This window comes from Pinus tabuliformis, chromosome 4_2, assembly GCF_031772625.1.
Source record: "Pinus tabuliformis cultivar Carrire ecotype Pingquan chromosome 4_2, CPIR1, whole genome shotgun sequence".
Lineage (NCBI taxonomy): Eukaryota > Viridiplantae > Streptophyta > Pinopsida > Pinales > Pinaceae > Pinus > Pinus tabuliformis.
The window spans coordinates 95,913,406-95,931,634 of NC_142304.1; positions in this window are offsets into that span (position 1 = coordinate 95,913,406).

Below are 18,229 nucleotides of genomic sequence, written 5' to 3' on the forward strand. Positions count from 1 at the left end.
TTCGCACCCTTGAGATGTATGAGGGGTCGATTTATTCCAACTATGAATACCTTCGAGCACTTTCCTGACTTGTGAGGCCTTCATGCACTATTATACTTGCCTTTAGACCCTGTTATACTCACCTTCGCGCAACCTTAACCAAGGGTTGAGGAGCTTTCAAAATACTAAAGAAATGATCTGTGTTATTTCCCCAACTTACATTGTGAATCTTACTTATTTTCTCATAATAGTTAGTTATCTTCATGTAAACAGATACTTTATCTTATATTCACTTATTCAACGCATTCATATATGTTCACGCAACAAATAAATAGTAAACTTGCAATTCATACCCAATATACTTCAATGCCTAAAATAGGAAAATATACATAGAAATAATGTAAAACTTCCCTTTATTAATGCTTCAATTGGTTACAGACTCAACCTACCTTGTGCACTTAGCTGTAGACTACTAGGCCTCTACACACTCAGTTGTAGAGCCTTCTCGTACTCTACGACCCAAAGACATGACTTTACACTTTAGACTCAATTCTTCCTCATTAGATCTTCTTTCTTTGATTCCTTATATGGTTTTTTAAATGTAGAGCCTCACTCTCTTTATACAATCCCATGGTCCACGGACCATGGTGTTGTGGGGAAAAGTATCCGACTCGGAATGACCCTATCCCTACTCTAAGGGTGATAGTTCCTTAGCAACAACTGAAAGTAAAGCTTTGATATTTTTCCTTTATGAAAGTACAAAGAAGGAAGAAAAGATTGACCAACCGATGTCTTTCACTTTTGTCGATCCTGTCTTCTCTCTTTGCCTCTTGTTCCCAGCTCCTTGCTCCCTTTGCCGGCCCAGCTACACAAAGATCCTGCAAAAACAAGAGAGGGAAACTACAAGAAACATGTACTCATAACTGATGCATGGATTAGAATGAATCAAATATACAGATAAAAACAATACATCATTGCAATACAAGTATATAGGAGAACATCAAAGCTTTATTGATAGAAGAAAAAGGTTCTGAGAAGGTTACAACCATAAATGGCTCCAATCCAGCAGCACCTCCCCAGCAGCAAGAAATCTCCTCTTCCCCTCTATAAAAGCAATCACCCAATAGCTCTAACTGTAAACCAACAGAACTTCCTTGCTTTGCACAAAATTCCAGCCTGCCTAGACCTCATAGAAGAGCTCTATATATAGGAGATTTGGAGAAAGGATGAGTCAGCTTGAGACTGACCTAAAGCTGCCTTGTGTCCTCTCCCTCTTCAGTTAAACTTCAGTTCTTGAGTCCACTTGGAGATCCTTGCTTCCACATGGAGATCAAGTACCTCTTACTCATCATAGGGCGAATTCCTTGAACCAAGTGTCAGTTTGGAAGCTTCCTGGGCAGTTGACACCTTGCAGAATGACTGTGCCACTTGGCCAATCTCGCCCAGCGCAGGTAGCCTTCATTAGTTTTGACTTTCAGCGCAGGTACAAGGAGGAGTAGTTGACATTCAGCGCAGATGCTCAGTGGAGCAGCTGACATGATCCAAAAATAGCCTGTTTTTGAGTGTTTTCAGGTGGAGAACTGATAGGAAGTGCTGTGGTTTGCTGACCTTGTTCCTCTAGGGGTAAGAACAACATGTTTAGGGACTGAGGATCCCTGTAATTATTGACATTTCATGCTCCATGCTGCGAGGCACAAAAATGTCTATAACAGTTGCCCCCTAAAGTATGAGGTCGTTTATCGGGTGAAATGCTTTATCCAGAGGGTCCGAAGTTCATTCAAGTGCTGAGAGGTGCCCTGTAATACAATACAATACAATATATTATTTTTCATTCTGTTTTCATGATCTAGCTGAGGCGGGCATTCCCATGCTCAGCTTTATAAATACATTTTGGTACATAGAACAGACGATCGTCTGATGGTAGACTGATAATTTTCTGCTGAAATTATCATCCTTTGAATAGGATGATCATCTGCTGCAATGATGTACATGACAAATGCTTTTATATTTCCTGAATATGTATCGCAGCCCGGATGGATGAAACTAGATCCGGGGTCTTCAAACTCGTTCGATCTTCACTCTAAGTACAAGTCGATCCATGTGAGAATTTCGCTGAAGTCGAACATGGAAAGACATCGCTTGATTACCGGTCAATGATGAAAAACCGTTAACAAGCGCGAGAGGAATCACCGATAATGATAATGACCCTCAAGGTACTGCAGTACAATTCACGTGGCGTGAATAAAGGACTTGGCGTCGAACGCCATGCAAAATCTTCTGGTCGAAGGTCATTGATGTATACCTGTCGCCGGAAGTGAGAAACTTGCCATTGAGGCATGCAAGCTTCAAAGTACTGATGGGGTTGTTCCTAGATCAACTTCTTGGATAATGAGCTGAAGTCGACAAGAAGCGATCCGTCAAAGGAGGGCCTTAATGAATCCCACATCAATGACACGGAACGGAGCTAATGATTTTAGTGGAGGTGAAAACAAACTGTGACATATGATTCAGGGTGGCGATCATGAATGGATGAAGGATAATGTATGGCAGTGGATGGGACACGGTTGACACTTTCAGAATGACCTCTCTTGAACATATAACGACACTGATGCGATGGATCGGTAGCATTACCCCAAAATGTGGATGGTTTGGCGAAGACCATGGTGATGAGACCGGTGAATGAAACAACCCAACCCGATGTGGTATGGAAGAAAAGTGTCATGTTCAAGAGCGACTTGCTACCATTAAGCTTTGATGTTCTCCCAATTTTTCCCCAGTCATTTCTGATCAGTACCTCTTTATTTTTGTCAAGCTTGAGGAGGATAACATATGCTTGTTCTATAACCTGCCCTTCGGGCAAGCCCATCGCTATGATTTAACGAGCTTAGCGATAGGGAAACTCGTTCTCGTCTAAAGACAAGTTTGTCGCTATTTAATCATTTTAACGAGTCTAACGACAAGGAAAACTCGGTCCTTTTCATTTTTAGAGAGTCTGAAAAGGTACAGAAAGTTAACTCCATAATTCCTTTTTCGTCATCTAATCCCTTAAGTCCGAAAAAGTATAAAACAATACAGAAGGGATGGGTGTTTGGTACTTTTAACGAGCCGAACAAGACAAGCGCTCGATCTTTTTGTGTAATAATCCCTCAGGTCCAAAAAGATTAAAGTCTAAAAGAGGGATAGCTCTTCCGGTCCCTTTAACGAGCTGGAAGGCCAGAACTCGGCAAACTTTTCATATTTTACGAGTCAGAAAAGAGCTCAAAGATGACTCGTCTTTTGAGGAACGAGTGATAAACAGGGATAGCAACTGATTCCAGGTACAAATTGGAATTTTCCAATCACGGCAGTGTCACAAGGATGGCTAGGTGAAATCACTCTTCGCAGATGTTCCTCAAAATGGGTAAACACACAAATGGAAGTGAATGATCGGCCAAATGACGGTGGAGGTGACGGTGCACAAACACGACCAAGGCTTTTATGGCTGATGAATTTACGATCTCAGAAGGTTATTTACCGGGATAGGTTCTTTTTTTAGATAAAAATGAGCTTAAACTCTGGAGGGAACATTGCTCACTGCTTTTATTTATTTTTTAACGAGCATGAAGACCGCGTTAAAACTGCTCGGATCTTGCGTTTATTTTTTAACGAGCATGAACCATGTGCTAAAACTGCTCGAAATACCAGTCATAAAATAAGAATGCCTCCTCTAAGGTTCCATTTTTTATAGAGCTTGCGCCTTACCAAAGCTATGCTCCAACTCATCCTTCCTTTATGTAAGTTCGGAAAACGGTTAATCTTAAAACCAGATAAATAACCGCCCCTAGCTTACACTCCAAAAGGTTTGCATGCCCCCAGGTATAGGATAGAATTTCGAGGTTGCCCCTCTTCTCCCCCACTTCTGCTCTTCTTTGGGTGTTCCCAGCTACTTGTCACCTTGCTAATCTAATGTTTAACGATACTAGTCTTCTCGTTATTTTAAGGGGTCTTACGCGGTACTTGTCTTCCCGTCGGCCCAACTTTTAACGAACAGCTGTTTGTGACAAGAGAAGAACACTTCTCAAAGACAAAACATTGGTGTTATTGAAGGAGGCTTGCCTCTTTCTTATTATCCAAAGACGGTTCTATTCGCTGCCGCAAATCAATCTCTTTCTTTGGCGATGTCTATCATTAGGTTACTCAAAGATGGTTACCCTATGTCACAACAATAGAATCTCTTTCTTTGGAGGCTGCCCCTACTTATCCTTCAAAACATTTGTTTTAATGGGTGAGGCTTTCTTTTCCCCAAAGATGGTTACTGCTTGTTGCAATAAGGGAATTCCTACTTGGGCATTGCCCACTTCTTTAGACAAAGGTGAATGACTCTTTTGCCAAACACATAACTTTAACAAAAGAATACTATTCCAGAACAACCCCTCTTCCATCCACGGACGGGGTACGGACTAGTCATATTCTTCTGCGGAAATTCTACCTTATACCCAGGGTTTCTTCTGCCCGAAGCAGACCAGGGTGCATGCCCCCTGGGTTCCAGTCTTTCTTTCCGAATCACTCGCACTCATCGGGAAGGAGGACTGGGGGTGGAGGCATATCTTGAGTGAACAGACCATTTAGGATTGGTATTTGACTATTTGCGATGCGAGATCCCGGAAATGAAAGTTGGTCTACGAGCTTGACCATCCTTCCTTCGTGTGGAAAACACATTACTCTAAAGAGTGAGGAGACTATCGCTCCCATGCAATAAATATAGTCACGTCCAAGGAGTAGGTTATAATCCAAGGGTCCTTGGATGACCATCACGTTCAAATTAACGATCTTCCCTTTCAATGTAACAGGCACATTGGGGAGGATTCCTAATGGTCGACTGGTTCCTTTATCAAAACCTGAGAGATTTCTTAACTCAGGTAAAAGCGCCGGGGAACCCAGTGCTTTCCAAGCAACAGAGGAAAGGATACTCACAGACGCCCCTTCATCAATGATAGTACCAGCCATAATCATTCTATAGATCTGGACAATGATTCTGAATGGTATACTGGCTGGTAACCGGGGTCTGCCTAGTTGATTCCAATCAAAGGATACAACCAGGTTGCTTGGTGGTGGGACCGAATATACGGCCGGGTATGACCCTGATGATGTTCCTTCCTGTGATAAAGGAATGGGCGCATTGCCTTGACGCTCATCAGAGTCGGTGCTAATGAAAAGAACCTCGATGGTGTCATCCTTATTCTCTTCAGTGAGGGTGTCGCATGAAGATGACTCTTCGGCGACGGTGTCATTTGAAGATGAAACTTCTGAAGGTAGAACCGGGTCAACTGCCGTATCGACCTTTGGACTTTCGTCCGGTCTGGATTCAGTAGGTTCATTTTCAGCGACTGACGCTTCAGCCGACCACTTGAGCGGGCCAGCTGTATTTTCAACCAACGAAGGACTTGGCACGAGTTTTTTGTATCCAGGAGGAAGTTTTACCGGTGAAACCGGACGATCTTCCAAAACTCTCTTCGCTTCGTCTAAGAAGGGACAACGGTGGATGGCATGGCTGCCTTCACACAACTTACAGGGGAATCTTACTCCCCCTTTTTGTCTTGATCCTTCACTTTCGCTGGTTGACGGAAAGCAATCAACCTGATTGTCAGAGGTTGATGCCCCCGAATTGTGCAGACGAGGGGACCAGTCCCTTAGTATCCGGGGAATACAGGGACAATCTCTGTGGAAATGGTCTCCTCTACATATGACACATGGCGATTTAGGCCCGGTCTGTGCAGTGGGTGGGTTTTTGTCAGATGTCTTTTGCTTGCCCCCAGTCGCCTTAGGCTCCTTCTTCTTCTTTTCTTTCTTCTTATTTTCCTTCTTCTCCTTGGGAGGCTGAATTTTGCCGGCTCTACCTTGCGAAGACGAAGGATCGGAGGAAGAACTTCTGGAAGTAGAAGGCTGGTGGGCAGCTCTAGACTGATCTAACTGTTGACTCGATTGATCAGGAACCATGGTGGCCTGAACTACATTGGTTGAGAACAACCAAACTGGCAGGCCTATTGTCAGTCCTGGAAGCGACAATGTGGCCATATGGGGCGCACCAACTTCTCCCCAAGAGGAGAAAGGACTAGGACTTCCATCTTGTGGACTTCCTTGGTTGGGGCGTTCCATGTTCTCAACTTACAGATCAACGCGGGAATGAGAGGTGATTATGTTCCGTTTAAAATGAATTTTATAACGACGCTTTATTAGACACAACTTTGCTTTTTCATGTTTTAAGAGTCGAGAAAAAGCTAAAGATGACTCTAGTCGCCTTCGATGTATTAACGAGCCCGAAGTGACAAATGCTCGGTTGGAATTTTTCAGTTATAGAGTTTGAAAAAGGCCAAAAGAAACTGCTCTGGAGATCTAGGCAGAGGGCGTGCCAAACCTTTCGCGAAACCACAGAATACGTTTTACGGTACGGGTGGTCGATCTTCGTGAATGCTGTGTTCACTGCATCGCGATCAGTAGGGCGGCCGACACGGCTTCCTAAGGATAAAGGCTTTATTCCTATAGGGGTCTCCCAATATACTCGACGGTACGCGGGAGCACAAGTCCGTATTGATACTTATCGCTTCACCGTGGAGGAATCACCCAACCACTCAACGCTACGATATCACGTTTAACGACGCCGGAACACGTCTCTAGCTTAGACCTCTATGTGTTTGTGTTATGTTTCAATGCGTTGTTATGTAAATTCAATTCATTTTAATGTTGATCTTGCTTAGCAGTTTGCCTTTAAGGATCACCACGAGATGTATATATACAACTTCCTAAATGCAATCTAAGATGAGAAGCAAAACTTTTCAATCTTTCAACTTTGAAAACCTTAATCTACTGAGGGAAAAGAAAGACATCAACTTTTCACACAGATCATAGAACACACACTAAATGAACTTTTTCCTAAATCAACATGCAAACTTATCAAAAATGCAAATGCAAGATGCATGTATTTCTTTTCTTTATCCTTAATGTTGATGTAAGACAAAAAGGAAACTGTTGTATAACTTTGAATCTAATTTCAAGCGAAAGTAAACAAGCTTGTCCAAAATCAAAAGACACCTTAAGATCAACTTGTTTAGACACTGGAAATGTATAGATTCAAACCAAAAAATGAAAAACAAACAAACTCAAACAGCCATGAACAGTAATAAAACTAGCTCTTAAGATCACAAAGACACTTTTACAGTTCAGGATCTAAGAGGCCACAGCTATACTGGTTTGCTTTTCACAATGGGAAACTGTAACTGAAACAAGAAATACTGAAAGAACAATCACATTTTCATCACACAACTGAGGCGGAATAATGTCAAGGAAAGTTGGTTTACAGCAAGTACAAATGACAAGCAATCAGCAGCAAAATAACAGTGAAAACAGGGCCAAGACTCAGTGGGAAACCTCAGGAAGACATAGCCTAACTGGTTCAGCACAGGCTCTGGCCTTTGGACAGCCTGCACTGAGACACGAGAGTTGCGTTTACAAGGGTTTCCGGGTCATAAAAAGCTCAAAAATTCACTGTTTTTGCTGAAATAAAAAGCTATAGGTCAAGTACAAGCTAAGGGATGGTCAAGAGGATGAAAAGCTATCACAAAGAGAACAAGAGTCCTTGTGGATCAGCTCTTCAAATCATAAACTTGCTCAGAAACTGAGCCAGAGCAGCTGCCCTCTACTTTGCAATTGAAGGACTCAATTGCAGTTCGATTTGGTGCTCTCCTTGTTTATGAGATGAATAGCAAGAAACACAATAAACCAACAAGATACTAGGTTTCCCCAGCGGAGTCGCCAGTTTGTTGTGGGGAAAAGTATCCGACTCGGAATGACCCTATCCCTACTCTAAGGGTGATAGTTCCTTAGCAACAACTGAAAGTAAAGCTTTGATATTTTTCCTTTATGAAAGTACAGAGAAGGAAGAAAAGATTGACCAACCGATGTCTTTTGCTTTTGTCGATCCTGTCTTCTCTCTTTGCCTCTTGTTCCCAGCTCCTTGCTCCCTTTGCCGGCCCAGCTACACAAAGATCCTGCAAAAACAAGAGAGGGAAACTACAAGAAACATGTACTCATAACTGATGCATGGATTAGAATGAATCAAATATACAAATAAAAACAATACATCATTGCAATACAAGTATATAGGAGAACATCAAAGCTTTATTGATAGAAGAAAAAGGTTCTGAGAATGTTATAACCATAAATGGCTCCAATCCAGCAGCACCTCCCCAGCAGCAAGAAATCTCCTCTTCCCCTCTATAAATGCAATCACCCAATAGCTCTAACTGTAAACCAACAGCACTTCCTTGCTTTGCACAAAATTCCAGCCTGCCTAGACCTCATAGAAGAGCTCTATATATAGGAGATTTGGAGAAAGGATGAGTCAGCTTGAGACTGACCTAAAGCTGCCTTGTGTCCTCTCCCTCTTCAGTTAAACTTCAGTTCTTGAGTCCACTTGGAGATCCTTGCTTCCACATGGAGATCAAGTACCTCTTACTCATCATAGGGCGAATTCCTTGAACCAAGTGTCAGTTTGGAAGCTTCTTGGGCAGTTGACACCTTGCAGAATGACTGTGCCACTTGGCCAATCTCGCCCAGCGCAGGTAGCCTTTATTGGTTTTGACTTTCAGCGCAGGTACAAGGAGGAGCAGTTGAAATTCAGCGCAGATGCTCAGTGGAGCAGCTGACATGATCCAAAAATAGCCTGTTTTTGAGTGTTTTCAGGTGGAGAACTGATAGGAAGTGCTGTGGTTTGCTGACCTTGTTCCTCTAGGGGTAAGAACAACATGTTTAGGGACTGAGGATCCCTGTAATTATTGACATTTCATGCTCCATGCTGCGAGGCACAAAAATGTCTATAACACATGGGTAGAACTCTCAAACCAACATTACATTTAAAAATCAAGCGTGGACAACCCTATCACTTAATTACAACTTCGCGCTTTGTGCCCACAAATCACAGAGCCTTTACATCGGACTTAGTCAAAAATTGGGCTTTAAGCCCCAAAAATTGCCTTGGGGGGATCCTGTGCCCAATAGGCCCCCAACACAAACATCATGACTCGCCCTTGAGTCACTCTGTCAGTGTGGAGATCCTCACGTGGAGACTTCCCAACTCTACTCGGACTGCTGCAAGGTCGGCAGTGCACTGAGCGGCTACCTACTATATCTCCTGGAAGCGCTATTCAGAGACTGCGGTATCTGAACTACTTCCCTGTATCTGTTCCTGCGTTCCCTGCATATGTTTATAGTCCAATGCCTCCTTTCAGCTACCTAGAGCGATAAGACTATGCTTTTATTGGCTAGTCAGATAGGTGGGCCACTCGTGTATGGATTCAACCAACTACCATTCACTTTGCCTAGGAAAGGTTCTCCATTTAGCTTTACCAACTGCACCGCGCCTCCATCTGTGACCTACTTAATAGCATACGGTCCCAATCAATGCATTCTGAACTTTCCCAGGAATTTATCAAACTTAATATCATATAGTAACACCAAATCATTTGCCTTGAAGTTGCGCAACTTAATATGTTGATCGTGACAGGCCTTTTTGTGCTGCTTTTGTACCTACTAATGGAATCCAGTCAAAAAATGTTCCTCTTCACATTCCTCCAACTGCATGAGCCTCTCCTCCAGGGCTCTGCAGTCTGTCATACCTGTTAGCGCTGCTATGCATACACTAGGCACAATATACTCCATTGGCATTACAACTTCCACTCCATAAGTTAGCCTAGAAAGTGTATGTCCCATCAGTTTCTTGCACGTTGTCTTATAGGCCCATAAGACTGCTAGTATGCACAAGTCCCAATCACTTCATTGTGCATTACATACCTTGTTCATTGCTTTGCACACTTCGTTAAATGCTTCTGCATGGGTAACCTTCTACGTACTTTCTTTTTCCACACTCTTTCGTTCCAACTTGAGGAACCGTTCACACAATTGCTCCCCCAACACATGCTTATTGACCGTATTCCCCAACGTAAGGTTCATGTGCATCCGCATAGGCTTTTTACCATATGATTGTACCTAGCTGGATAGATGTGTGCGCGAACCATCCCGTCCATTGTATTGACATATTAGTCACATCTTAGGCTTCCCAAAATGCATGGGCATCATTCTTTTGCATTTGTGCCAGTTCTCAAAGCTTCCTTGGTGCGTACCCCACCACCTCGTGAGCGTAGCGTGTGGTACCCACTTCAAAGATTCGAAATGTTGCTTTTCCGGCACCTCCTTTTCAATTCTGTCCAAGAAAGCTTCTACCTCCCTTAACCCATCATAAGTAGGAAATTCCCTCACTTTTGTTGATACGTAGCGCAATGATCTTGTCATCATATTACAGTTCAACGTGGTCACCTCGTGCAACCAGTTCTGCCATCGCTCTATCTCTTCATCAAAATCCAACGTACAGGAGCTTTCACACTCCCATGAGATCCATCCATCCACGGTGGGATTTACCCAGTGTTTCTCTCGCGCAGTTATCTTGTAGATGCATTCCAAATTGTCGTCATTTTCATAGTCACGCACCAGCTCTGTGTAGTGCGATCCTTCTATAGAGTCCAAAGGTAGGACTACGTGAAAATACATTTTCTCAAAAATCATCTTGCACTTCTTCAGATTAATCACCCCGTTCATGTGAGTGGCCCAATATATTCCTAAGAGCGTGGGGTAGGGATTTCTATCATCAACAATCTCTATCACTTCAAAGTCTGCTAGCATGCTTGCCCCTTAATTATCCATGGTGATTCCCTGCAATCTCCCCGTAAGTATTATCTTTTTTTGGTTCACCATTCACAACTGGATAAGAGAACATTGCAGCGTAGGCCTTCCCATGTGCTCCCATGTCTTCTTCAGCAGAACGTTTGTCACACGGAATTGGTCAAGGGTGCGGACACGGCTGACCTTCCTAGAAGTCTAAGACGTTCTAATGACAAACAAGACAAAATGGAGTGATCTTTCTCTAAATACACCTTTTACAACATGAAAACTACAAGTGTTTAGGCTTACCTTATTCCAAAACGCTGTTGTTGAAGTCCGTCCTTGGCGATCCGGATGAGCTCCTCCTTCATGTCAATTCTTGCAACCACAAACAATCAAACAATTACCAAGCACTTGTATTTCATATAATAAAACATATATTCAACATGCAGACCAAGGAACACATGAAATAACTCATTAACACAAGCTATTGAGAAAAATAAACCAGTTTGTATTAATAACGAAACAAAGAAACTCTTACAACCTGGCCTTGGTGTTGTGCAAGTTCCTCCCAGGGTCCATCAAGGGTTTTCCTCTACTTTGACAAAGCTCACCCACTTCCAAGTAGAATCAAGTAAAGACAATCTCTCCTCACAAAGGTTCTAATGGAAGACCTAAATCCTGCAGCATTTACCCAAAGAAAATGTATAGCTCCAACCTCCTCTCCCTCTGGCTCAATGTCTTTATTTATAGTGCTGTAAAGAGGTTATTCAGGTCCACTATCAATGGGATCATCCCCCTCTATGGGTGGGATAGCTCCCTTATTGATGGGATAAGTTCCCTCTTAATAGAGATACATGAACCAACTGGAGGCGCATCCATTTCATCAAACCGACCTCTAGAATGTTCTAGAAGTAACCACAAGTAACTTTTTTAAGATGAAACTCGCGCATTTTGCCTTTTACAGAAGGACGCACCTGTCCCTTAACATACAGAGCGTCCATGGACGCAGCTTTTGTGAACATGGTCAGCGTCCCCGCAGGTAAGGCTAGAGAGAACCTGCGACCCCAGAGATAAACATAGTTTTTACAAGACTTTCTCTCTTCTTTGAGTTTGAGATGGATAACAGAGGCATGAGACTTGCCTAAAAGGGTAGCATGACTGTTGATTTGAGCCATACTAACTGTAAGTAGTCAAGGTGACATTTTTTAGTGTAACAGATTGCCCCCTAAAGTGCGAAGCCTGGAATAGATTAGGGTTTTGTAATTCTAGGAAGGGTGAAGCGCTTTATCATTTCAAGGATTGTCTTGTGGATGACCTGGTTGGAACCTGCAATTTTCAACACAAAATACATGTATAAGATTATATCATCACTGAGGTAGGCATTCCCATACTCAGATTCAAAACTTTAACTAATGGACTAACTATTCTGATACAGGAATGATCTTGCAGTACATCATTTTTATAGACTTTTGTAGACACAGTATGGACGCAGCCATCTGTTTATGATTAGTCTACATAGACAATGAATACAAAACTCCTCGCAGCCTGGATGGTAGAAACTAGATCCAGGGTCTTCACTTCTACTTCCCGAATTGGTACGATTCTAACCATGTGATTAAATGATTTGATGTCGAACATGTTAGAAACCACTTGATTACCAGTCGATGATGTGAACTGTTAACAAGCGTGAGAGAGACCACCAGTAATGTCAATGGTTCTCAAAGTACCAAGCACAACCCGTGAAATGTGAATAGATGTTTTGATGTCGAACACTTCACGGAATCCTTTGATCGAAAGTCAATGATGTAAACTGACGTCAAAGGCGAGAAACCTGCCATTGATGCATGCAGACTTCAAGGTACTGTCGATTCCTAAGTCATCTTTCTAGATAATGTGTCGATGTCGATAGAAAGCGACCCGTTGCAGGCAAGCCTGCAACACGAAATCATTGTTCAAGTTGAAGAAATGTTGCTGTAAGGACTGACTCAGGGATGGTCAAATGGATGACAAGTATTTTGCAGATGAAAGTTTTGCTTGCAGACGACACGACAGATGGCTTGGTAACAAATAACTCAAAGTTAATTCCCGGAACCCGGTTAAAGACTTTCAAAGTGATTTGGTCAACTGTGAGGTAAAAGATTTCCCAACCCAGGTGAATGAAAAAGTGTCGTGTTCAAGAGTGGTAATAAAGTTTCTTTTGAAATAAAGGTAACAAATAGGTTCATTCTTCTCTCTTTTCCCCCACCATTTCTGGCAAGTACCTCTTTATTTTTAACAAGCTTGAGGAGGATAACATATGCTTGATTATAAGCTCATCCTTCGGACGAGTCCAACCTAGTTTAAATTCGAACCCTAGGAAGGAGTGGTTCGTTCCTGTTTGTAATTGAACAGGTCCTTTACTGTAAAAGTTTAACGAGCCCAGTATAGGAACAACTCGGCGTTTTTCAATTTTAGAGAGTCTGAAAAAACTTAAGGAAACTCCACGTTGAACTTTTTCGTAAATTTGTGTCCCTCAAGCCCGAAAAAGTATAAAATAATACCTGGGGGAACCGCTTGATCTTGCGACCAAGGAGTACTTTCATAATAGTGTCGTCGACCTGAAAAGTAAAAAGCGATCAAGGACACGTCGTTTTATTTCCTTATCGAGTTTGAAACGACAAAAACCCGGCAATCTTTTCCTGATTTTACGGTCAGAAAAGAGCTAAAAGGGGACCGTCTTTTAATTCCGTTTTAACGAGTGAAAAAGAAACACTCGGCGATCTTTTCATGTTTTAGGAGTCAGAAAAGGGCTTAAAAGATGACTCTGATATTTTTATTTGTGAAAAATGACAATTTCCCTCGAAATCCTTTTGTCCTGCTCAAAAGCAACACATTACTCATACCTGTTTAAAATAGGCAAAAATACGTCGAAAAACATCTTTTCATGGTAAAAAATGAACTAATTCATCCAAAAAACCTATAAAAAGACCTTTTACCATGTCATTTTTACCGTTTGACTGTGGAGGTTGAAAAAGGAGCTTTTGACAAGAAACTTCCCGTGGTCGCTGCGGAAAATCTGACCGTCGGAATCGAACGCCGCTTCATCCAGGTATTTTACACATCCTACTCTGCATTTCTATCCGTTTAGAATTAAGTTTTAGGTCTTAGTTTCATTTTTTGGGGGGGTTTTGGTTTTATAATGCGCCTCTCGGCGGACGCAGGTGCCCTTCGGGTGACCTGCGTCCCCCGACTTTTTCTCATACGGGAAAACGGTCGGGGGACGCAGCCCGCCTTCAGGCCAGCTGCGTCCGGACGCCCTGTGCTACAAAGCTGGGGTGCGTCTTCCGAGAAGTGCGCATTTCAAAACCCCAACTCCCTCAAAAAACTACCAAAAAACCTCAAATCAATTTCTAATTGCCTTTTTTGATATGCAGGGCATTAATCATGTTAGACTGGAGAGAGAGAGAGCATGTAGAGGAAGATGAAGCTGCAATAAATCACCAACCTTCTCTGGATGCCCTAAGAGCATGCGGATTATACAAATATTGGACCATACCGGGCATGAGGGGCCAGGTAAGATTCTTGGAATGGCTGGTTGAGCGATGGAACGTTCAAGAACAATGCTTTTACATAGGAGGGCACCAGCTCGAGATAGAGCCCTCGGATGTATACTTTCTCACTGGCTTGCCAAACAGAGGTGAGCAACTCAATCTTGCGGGGACTAGGCCGGGTGGCCAATCCCTTGATAGTCTCCGCGAGGATTGGTGCACACGTGGGGCTCACCATTCAAAAGGCATAGAGATAAAACACATCACTCTGCCTGAACTCAAAGTCATTGCGTTCACGGTCACCAGAATTTGCGGCGCGGCCGCTTTGCACATTGCTTCCGGATCCCAAATGCGGATGGCAATTGACTGTTACCAAGGCACCATTTTCAACTGGTGTGAAGCTGTGTCGGCTCATATGAAGAGCCAACTGACCAAGGCAAAGAACGGACGACTAAAGACTTTTGGATATGGGCCTATAGTCGTGAGCTTTGCCTTGGAGAGAGTTCCAATGCTGATCCCTCAGCAACTCACTGTTGATGACTTGGGTCCTCGGGAGCCAAAGCTGATACGATGGGTTGCGGTGATGGCCCGGCATCCTGACGAGGGTGCGGCAGTGGTTCGATTCTCAGATAGTTACTTTGACTGGTTAGAGGGCCAGCTTTTTGTGATACAGGACTTTCCGTATGCCGGAATGGATTTCAGAGGTGATCCGGACATGGTTCTTCCACAGGGAGAACAATGGGACGACAGAGGTACTTTTTATTTTCACAAGTTTCCTAATTATGTATTTTTTGTATTTTTTATATATATCGTCTCAAAACTAATAGTAAAACTTTTTCAAAATGCAGATGTTGGTCCACAGCGTCCAGCCAACCTCCGGCCTTATGATAGACTACATCCAGCTGCACCGGTACCGGCCCCACAGGACGCGGCTGCAGAAGTACTAGCTGAGTTGGAGCATGATCTAGAGCGTCTCACGGCAGATATACCTGAGACTACTATGGATGACATTCCTATCAGGCTTCAGCGTTTCGTAGTCGCGGTCCCTGGACCGTTTAGGAGATTTTTGCGTAAGGTAGCCCGCGCAGTGGTGTCGTACAGAGAGCACCACCAGTGATTGACTAGTCACTTTTGTAGTCACATGTGACATTTTTGACTTTTTGTACTATCATTTTGCCGATCATAAGGTGTTTTCAACCTATGATCGAAGACGATGTATATATTTTTTGACACACTTCTATCTATATATATCACTATTACCGGCTTATCTTGTTTAACATATATGATGAAATGTTTTTAAATTTACTTGCATGATTATTATAAATGTCTGTCCAACACTCGAGAAGCAATTGCATCTGCTAATGTATTCAGGACCTTGGAATATGTTGATATTCAATGTAATCAAATTCACGTTCCAAGAGACGCACTCTCAAAAACAACCTTAATAACACAGGATTTCTAATGGCATAAACTCTATTAAGCTGTAATACAACAAGTTCAGAATCTAACCTCACTATCAAACGTCGAATTCCAAATGAAATAGATTCGGATAATAATTCAACCACTGCACTGTATTCTGCAATGTTATTCGTTGTTTGACCGAGGCTTACCCCATGCATAGAAACTAACTCGTCAGAGGGCGAATAGATAACCCAAGCTGCGGAAGAGATATTCCGTGTACTACGACAAGCACCATCAGCAAATCCAATGTATGTTTGGAGAGGCGTCGACATCTACAATATCAAGAGTAAAACCAAGATAAGCCAGAATAATGACGAAAAACCACACTCGCTAAGCTAAGCACACTGACTAAACTAACACACTTGCTAGCTAGAAAGGAAATCTAACCTATCTAAAAATTTCTCCATACCCATCATTTTAAGCATAATACCTCTTTAGGTAAAGTCCATTTCTGGGTTTACCCAAAGAGTCCCCATCAAAATCAACTAACTCATAAGCCCCTTTTGCTAGCTTTCGCTTTACAATGTAGGGCCCATGCCACATGGGAACGAATTTTCCGGCACCTAGCTTATCGTTAGCTTGATCATATAATAGTACTAGGTCTCCTTCCGAAAAACTTCGAGGGGTTACATTTTTATCGTACTGAGCTTTCATTCGTTTCGCGTGAGTCTCGATAGCTAAAGTAGCGTCACGTCGAGTCTCATCTAATTTAGCCAAGTATAATAACCGTTTCTCCTCTTCGGAAGTAGCTGGAAGTAATTCGACAGCCATTTGAAGTGATGGGATTTCGCATTCAATAGGTAACACAGCTTCTAAGCCATAAACTAGCTGGAAAGGGGTGAAACCTGTTGAATTTTTCACTGAAGTTCGATATGCCCATAGCGCCGAAAATAACATGTTATGCCAATTCGTTCGATGGATACCAATGATCCGTCGAATCATGATGACTAGAACTTTGTTGATTGACTCAACCAAACCGTTGGCTTGCGGATAATAAGGAGTAGAGCTATCGTGGCGCAAACCAAGCTGGCTTGTAAGCTCAGTCATCATGACGTTTCGAAAATGGCTCCCATGGTCAGTAATGATTGCTTGTGGGACACCAAACCTAGTTATGATATGATTGAATACGAAAACTGCAGCTGTCTTGCCGCTTGCGTCGAATGTAGGCATCGCCTCGGCCCATTTTGTAAAATAATCAACCGCGAGGATGATATACGCATGCCCCCCGGCCGAGTGAGGGTTACAAGTAATAAAGTCAATACCCCATTTGGCGAATGGACCAGCGGCAATTATAGGGTGGAGAGGAGCAGGTGGAGCGCGCATCTTTCGATCAAACACTTGACAGTTGTGGCATTTTCTGACGGCAAGGATACAATCTTTAAACATAGACGGCCAGAAATAGCCAGCGCGCAACACCTTCTGAGCTGTGGCATACCCAGACATATGACCGCCACATGCTCCAGAGTGACAATCATTCAAAACTCTCTCAGCCTCTTCGTGAGTTAAACAACGTCGAAAAACTAAGTCTGCCCCCCGGCGATAAAGTGTATCTCCAATAATTCTGTATTGCTGGGATCGAAACCGAATTTTTCGACGGTCTTCCTTGGAAGCTTCAGGCCGAAAGGTTTGGGTTTGGAGATAGATGATTATATCCCCATACCACGGATCTAAAGTGCTAATAAGAAACAAAGATTCGTCCGCAATGGACTCCTCTGCCACAGTCTCTGTGTCAGCACTCGGGAAATCACACATCAATTCCGCAAAAACTAAAGATTTCTTAGACTTGGACTTCTCGAACTCCAAGTCGAACTCTTGCAGGATGACAATCCATTTAGAGTACTTGCCCCCTAGCAGTTGTTTTGTCAAAATATAAATCATAGGGTTGCAATCCGAAATAACTGTAGTTTTGCGGAGAAGAATGTAGTGACGAAAACGCTGGACAGCTTGAACGGCTGCCAGGGCCAATTTCTCCACATGCGAATATTTTAACTCAGTGGGATTTAAGGTTCTACTAAGATAATATATCACATGCTCTGCTTTGAATTCATCTTCTTGAACTAACACCATTCCAATGGTGGAATGCGAAGCTGCGAGGTATAAGAAGTAGTCCTGGTTGTAGTTGGGAGGATGCAATAACGGTGCATGGGTCAACGCGTGTTTTAATGCATCAAAAGATTGTTGGGCAATCTCGTCCCAAAAGAATTGTGCGTTCTGTTTCAACAACCGTGTAAAACCTTTAGTGACCTCGGCGTAGTTTGGGATGAATCGGCGTAAAAAGTTCGCTTTCCCTTGCAAACTTTGGAGTTGGCGCAAACTCGAAGGAGGAGGCAATTTGATGATAGCCTCGACTTTCGAGGGATCGACGCGAATGCCGGCTTTTGAAACAACAAATCCCAGCAATCGACCTGTTTCTATACAGAAAACACACTTGTGGGGATTCAACCGAATTCGATAATGCCTACACCTCATAAAGATTGCTCGTAAATGGACAAGGTGATCAGCTCGATGTAAAGAATGAGCAGGCAAATCATCGAGATAGGGTTGCACAATGTGCTTGATGTCATGAAATG